This window comes from Atta colombica, unplaced genomic scaffold, assembly GCF_001594045.1.
Source record: "Atta colombica isolate Treedump-2 unplaced genomic scaffold, Acol1.0 scaffold96, whole genome shotgun sequence".
Lineage (NCBI taxonomy): Eukaryota > Metazoa > Arthropoda > Insecta > Hymenoptera > Formicidae > Atta > Atta colombica.
Genome location: NW_017259590.1, coordinates 506,901 through 512,900, shown reverse-complemented (window position 1 = coordinate 512,900; position 6,000 = coordinate 506,901). Strand labels below are relative to the sequence as shown.

Genomic DNA, 6,000 nt, shown 5'->3' with positions numbered 1-6,000 from the left:
TATATATAAGACGTTATTGTCAGCACTGGATAAATTTTGATCAGAATAACTAACTTAATCCAATCATTTCATTAATTCACTCGTACGTTTAAGACCTCGAATATGGCAAAGTTGAAAACGAATTACTAATTTAACATTTGTAATTAGTTCATGCCAATATCTTGGTCGAACTTCATCAAGGATAGCAATCAATAACTATTTTACTAGGTCAAATGAATTTCTAAAACGCTCTAATTCTCTATACATACATATACCTCTTGAGGAAATATAACACGAGATACGAGATTCACTGAGAAATCATCTCACGCGGCGTGAAATATTGAGCGTGTACGATTGCACGTTGCATTTTTTGCAAACATTTTTCGCAGAGCGTATCTTGCTAGCAAGTTAGATGACGTTAATTCTTTTTTTCATATCATATACTATAATATATATATATATACTGAGCGAAATTTATGATCTTTCGATAAAATAATACATGATGATGTGTGTGTCATGTCCTTTCATGTGTATGTACATATATATATCATAATAAAAACAGTAAAGTACTTGTAATACGAAACTCATCGAGGTTTAATTGTGCTACGACAAGGTTGCAAACCTGTCCTGTACGCGCATTAACGGCGCGCGTTAACGTGGCATTAATGGCTCGTAATTGTATATATGTTAGTTAATTAATTACTCGTGCCATGTCCCCCTCCCCCTTATCCGTATTACCGTAAAGCTACGTTTAGATACGTCGGAAGTTAATTTCACCGCGCGGAATGTACAATATATCAAGCCCCGCCAGAATTCCAGATTGCGCAAGATTCTGACAATGTTTCGGCAATTCTACAATGCATATTCCTGTGTGTTGCATCGTGCGCGATACAGCATATTTGTTTGTTTTGTCATGATTACAAAATGATGTAATGATATCTAATGATTTAGCACCACTAAGATTAATATTACTGTAAAAACGTGGAAAACTGTGAGAATCAAGACCTTTAGACGCAAAGTAGGTAATTTTGAGATTTACATGTTCTATAATGGACAAACTGCGCAGTTTAGAATCCTTCTCCGTTTTATTCTCACGGCAAGATTACGGCAGTCAATAATACCGGTAACATACGTGAATTCACGGCGAATGGGCGGGACGTTAAAGCGAAAATTCATATCGCGATATCCATCTTCTTCGAGGACTTAAAGTATCGGCAAAGATGACTATAAGAACCCCCGAGAATGGACACGGAAAGTTTTAATCTTTTCAGCCTTGTACCGGGTGAGTGGCTCGAACGCAGAACAAACTTTCACACTATCGACGACAGTCACGCGAGCAATAAATCTGTCCAATACATTGAATTCACCCGCAAAATTTTTCCCGGGTTTTCATCCATCGCAACGATCTTCGGCACGGCCGGAACTTGGCGACGGTAGAGATGCTGGGAGATGCTCCCTGTAGTTTTCAAAGTTGTCATTGAAAAAGTTTCATTGTACATGCCGTTCATTACAACGTTGCTCATTAGTATTTTCTCGAATATTGAATTGTTAGATACTACGTAATGTCGCTCCTGCTCTTCTATTTTTTCCAAAGAGATATGCAATGTGTATCATCGTCAGATAATCCGATTTTCTGATTTGAATAAACACAGATATTTCGAGACTATGTCATTTTATAGAAAAAAAATATTATACCAAGAGTTACGAGTATGGACAATTAAGTAATCTGTCTCGCGAAATAACAAATAACATTATAAAATATTCAATAGAAGTCAAGCCCATGTATGCAAGACAAAATAAGAAGGTTAGAAAATCAAGAAATGAACCAAAAAAAATAAAAGTATTAAGATAATAAATAATAATATAATAATTTGATGTTAAATAATTGTCAAATAATAATAGGACATTTCAAATATACAGTCTGCATCAGGTAAACAAAGTTATTGAAATGTACAAAGAAACTTAAATCGAAAATGTAATGATATAATATCAATGAATTGTCATTGCATAAAGCTGCGCAATAAAAAACAAATAAAGTTTATTTAACTTTTAAATTAAGAATACAAATAAAATAAGATGTAAACATTTTAATCCTTACAGAGATCCTTTAATAAGAATCTGGACATGGAAACAAATATGGCGGTAACATTATATTTCGCCTTGTATTGCATATGTAAGAAACGGTGCTTGTGGCGCACTTAGCGCGTGAACGTCCAAATCGAACGCAGCCATAAAGTATACTTTAAGCTATTATCCATGAAAGGACGCGTTGTAATAAAATATCGTTATTTAGCAAGAAAATCACGACAATAAAATGTCAGAATCTTGCGCAATCTGGAATTCTAACGGAATTTGATATATTGTAGATATATTCCGCGCGGTGAAATTATCTTCCGTTCTAAACGCAGTTTTATAAGATGTAATATGTCAAAAACTGTTAGTTTGCTAATTTTTATTAATTTGTATAATTTTACAAGAAAAATACAAAAAATGTTGTGTTGTAATGTTTTATTATCATGTTTGTCTAATTCAAGATTAGAAAACAGTTAAGAATGACCAAACTCTAAAGTACTTAAGGGTAAGTAAAACTTTCTTTAGATCTTTCTGGACTCCTATTCAATATAGATTTAACAATTACATATGTTAAAATTAAAACTTATTAAATTTTATACATTTAGTAAGAATTTTGATAGAAAACTATCACAGTACAATGAAATGGGATGTATTATTATTGTTGATTCTTGAAATAAAAAGTTCAAAAATAAAATATTTGTTATCAAAGATCATAGATTTTTATAACTAAACTATCCACTTCAATTATTTTGCATCTACTCGAAAAAATTAAAAGTGATTCCGAGCTATTCTTGTTTGATTCATTTATGTACATGTATGCGTATTATCTGTACATATTCCACGTGATCTGATTGTATCACACCATACTATGTACATATATGTATGAGTAGGTGGCTCAACAAATGGCAGTTTTTATCAGAGATACTGCTTCGCATCAAATATATGGCGGCGAAGTGATCTAATAATAGAAGTCTGTGTAAAAGAAGTCTGTTGGGATATTACAGTGCAAAAATAGACATTAAAAGAATGACATTAATAAAGAGAGCGAAATTAAAAATAAAATTAGGAGCGATCAAAGTAGCACTCAAATTGATAAAAGATCGATTTTTCAAGGAATTTTCTAATTAATATTACGTAATTTAAGTATTACGGAATTTTAATTAGAAATTCAAGAGTTGAAACGTTTAATAGAAATTAAAGGCTTGGGACGGAAGATGTAGCGTCCCATAAAAATTGGTTCCAACTCAGCGGAAAAGCCCATAGTTAAGGTGACATACGGGGACAGACCGTATGGAGCGCTCGACTATGCTATTAATGCGAGCAAATGTACGAGACCCTTGGAAAAGACTCGAAGTTCCGTGGCGAAATTAGTTTGGGAAACACTGTCGTACGTTTAAAGTGACGCCATGCAGTCGCGAAGGAGGTCCATCGGAGAAAAAAATTACTGCACGGGAAGTTCCTCTCGTTCCTCTCTAACCCCTTCTTTCCTTCCTCTCCTCCTGCCCCTTTTCCTTCCTCTCTACTCCCACGAGCACGCGACTTGCTGTCGGGAATGCCGATTAGCGCCACTCGAGGCGTCACGTACCCTCGTAGCAGTCCTCGTGTTTCCTTTTTCTCGCCTGTGCTCGGAGACGAGAACGACGACGTCGCGATGTCTCTTTCGGTCGTGTGTTTGGAGAAACCTCTCTTACGCGAGCACACGGGGATGGGTTACGTGAGCGGAGAACAAGACCGACTCTTGTAGTCTTTAAAGCAAAAGCTGGACTGGAACGCCTTGGCGCGCTTCAGATGAAGATGAATTAAACTGTTCGACGAATAGGAATCTTGCTAATATTAATAGCGCCGTCGAAAGCGCAATCGATACGACAGATCATTAATTATTGCACCTTGCAAGAAAGCAGCGATAATAACTCTAAGCTCTGTCCATCGATTGCTTTCCTTTTTATTTCAGTTACATACTTTATTCATACATTACACTTGTCCAAAAAGGACACTTATAAGTTCAGATATCAAGTAAAACGGTTTTCGTAAAAACTATAAACAAGTTCAAAAAGTTAAACAAAAAAGTTGCTCACTTCAAACTACAACAACTTGTACAAATGATCATTTTTCTTAGGATATAGGAGAGTTACGAATGCGTATCCCTTACATAACTTTTATTATATACATATAATTTCCTGATTGAATTCTTATTTGAATGAAACAAATGAAAATTGAAAATTGTTGCTTGATATTTTAGCTATATATATATCCGTTATTATATCTATTTTATTTTTTATTACTTGTTTAACTTTTACTTATAACAAATTAACTTATTACAAGTCATTTTGTGACATACTCCAATTGATCGGTCTAAATCGAATTTATGAATGAAAATAATTTCCTGAAAATATTTTCCATATATCGGTCCTCTAAGTTCCGTGCTGCTTTTTCCTACACCTCTATCAAACATTTTAATTTCTTTCCTAATTCAATAAATCTCTCTATCTTCTCCTTTCGTTCCGCTGCCTCGCGTTTCATTACGTCACTCACAGTATTCAAACGAGATTAATGTAATTGGTGTGTTTGCGGATGTATGCGCGTGTGTATGTTTTCAGCTATTAATTTACTATTCAGCTATTTATCATTTATCAGCTATTTATTGTTATCTTATTTTAATTTTGTTACTGGTAGGCTTTGTAACAGCAATTTTACTGATGCCTAACTATTTGCAAGCTACTATTGTCTATTGTCTATTGTCTATTTATGTTTATGTTAACAATAGTCTATTGTATCGTACTTTATGTCTATTACTCTGTCAACATGTAGTCTTTTTCTATAGCTTTGCAATAAACTAAATTAAATTAAATTAAAATAATTAAAAATATAATTAATAAAAGGAGTTGTTAACTCCTATGTCTATATTTTAAGAAAGAATGTGAACAAATAATCATACTTCCATATAATGTTTCATATTGTTACTAATATTAATCGATTAGCATATAGTTTCGAACTATTCTGACCTAGAACGTGCGACGTCACATCTGGAGCGCAACGTTGTCCTTATTAAGGTTGTGTTGTTAGAGGAACTCTCTTAGAGCAAACCAACCAGCCAATCCCGTTGCCCGTAGGGCGGTCGCGTGAATTCGAACGTCGACAATTGACCCGTGCGACTCGCAAGGAGGAGAACGGAGCTTAAGTCGACTTAGGCTTAAGTAGGGAAAATCGCCCGAGATAAACGTAACAGATTGAAAGGACCGGAACGGCGCGGGAAATTCACCGCGCGCGAGAGAAGCACATTCTACGACGAGAAACGCCCGGTTCTCTCTCTCTCTCTCTCTCTCTCTCTCTCTCTCTCTCCCCCCCCCCCCCTCCCCCTCCCTTCTCACCCTCTCGTCGGAAGCTTCTTCGTTGGAATCCCATAATCCCGAAATCGCTGCGGCATATTCTCCGAGAAGTTTGATTGGCCGAACAATGCCAAGCCGTGCGTGTCGGCAAGTGATCTATATACGAATTGCGATCGCGACCATTTTGCACAGCGTTTCTCCATCGGTAGTCGCTCGACACACTCGATGAGTGCAATGGGGACGAAATGGGGCAGCTTAGTAGCGAAGTAGTTAGAAGTTCTGAATGTTGGAACTTTATAACTTGTCTACATTAGACGTAATAATAATATTATTATAATAACATGGCGCAGTAATAATAGCGTGCTTAATTTTGTTACGCGCATAGTATCTATGATAATGTTACGATGTTATTATAATTGTTACAATATTAATAATGTTAAATTTATCTCGGTACTCTTTGATCTTCTTGCGGAGACGCGCATCATCTTATAAAAATGCTTTTACGTATCTCGCAGTTCGCAAACGCAGACGCAGAATGAAGATTTGCGTTTGGTTTTTCATTGCATGCAGTTGATTTTAATCTATGTGTGTCTTGCATGCGATGATCGTCATTCTGCTTCAG

The 6,000-nt window shown here is 35.7% G+C and overlaps 1 protein-coding gene across 1 annotated transcript in view; it reads left to right on the top strand.

Moving 5' to 3' along the window:
- The window catches only part of LOC108693738, a 136,060-nt gene that overhangs the window by 75,183 nt on the left and 54,877 nt on the right, over nucleotides 1-6,000 (top strand). The gene's annotated exons all lie outside the window — the stretch shown is intronic.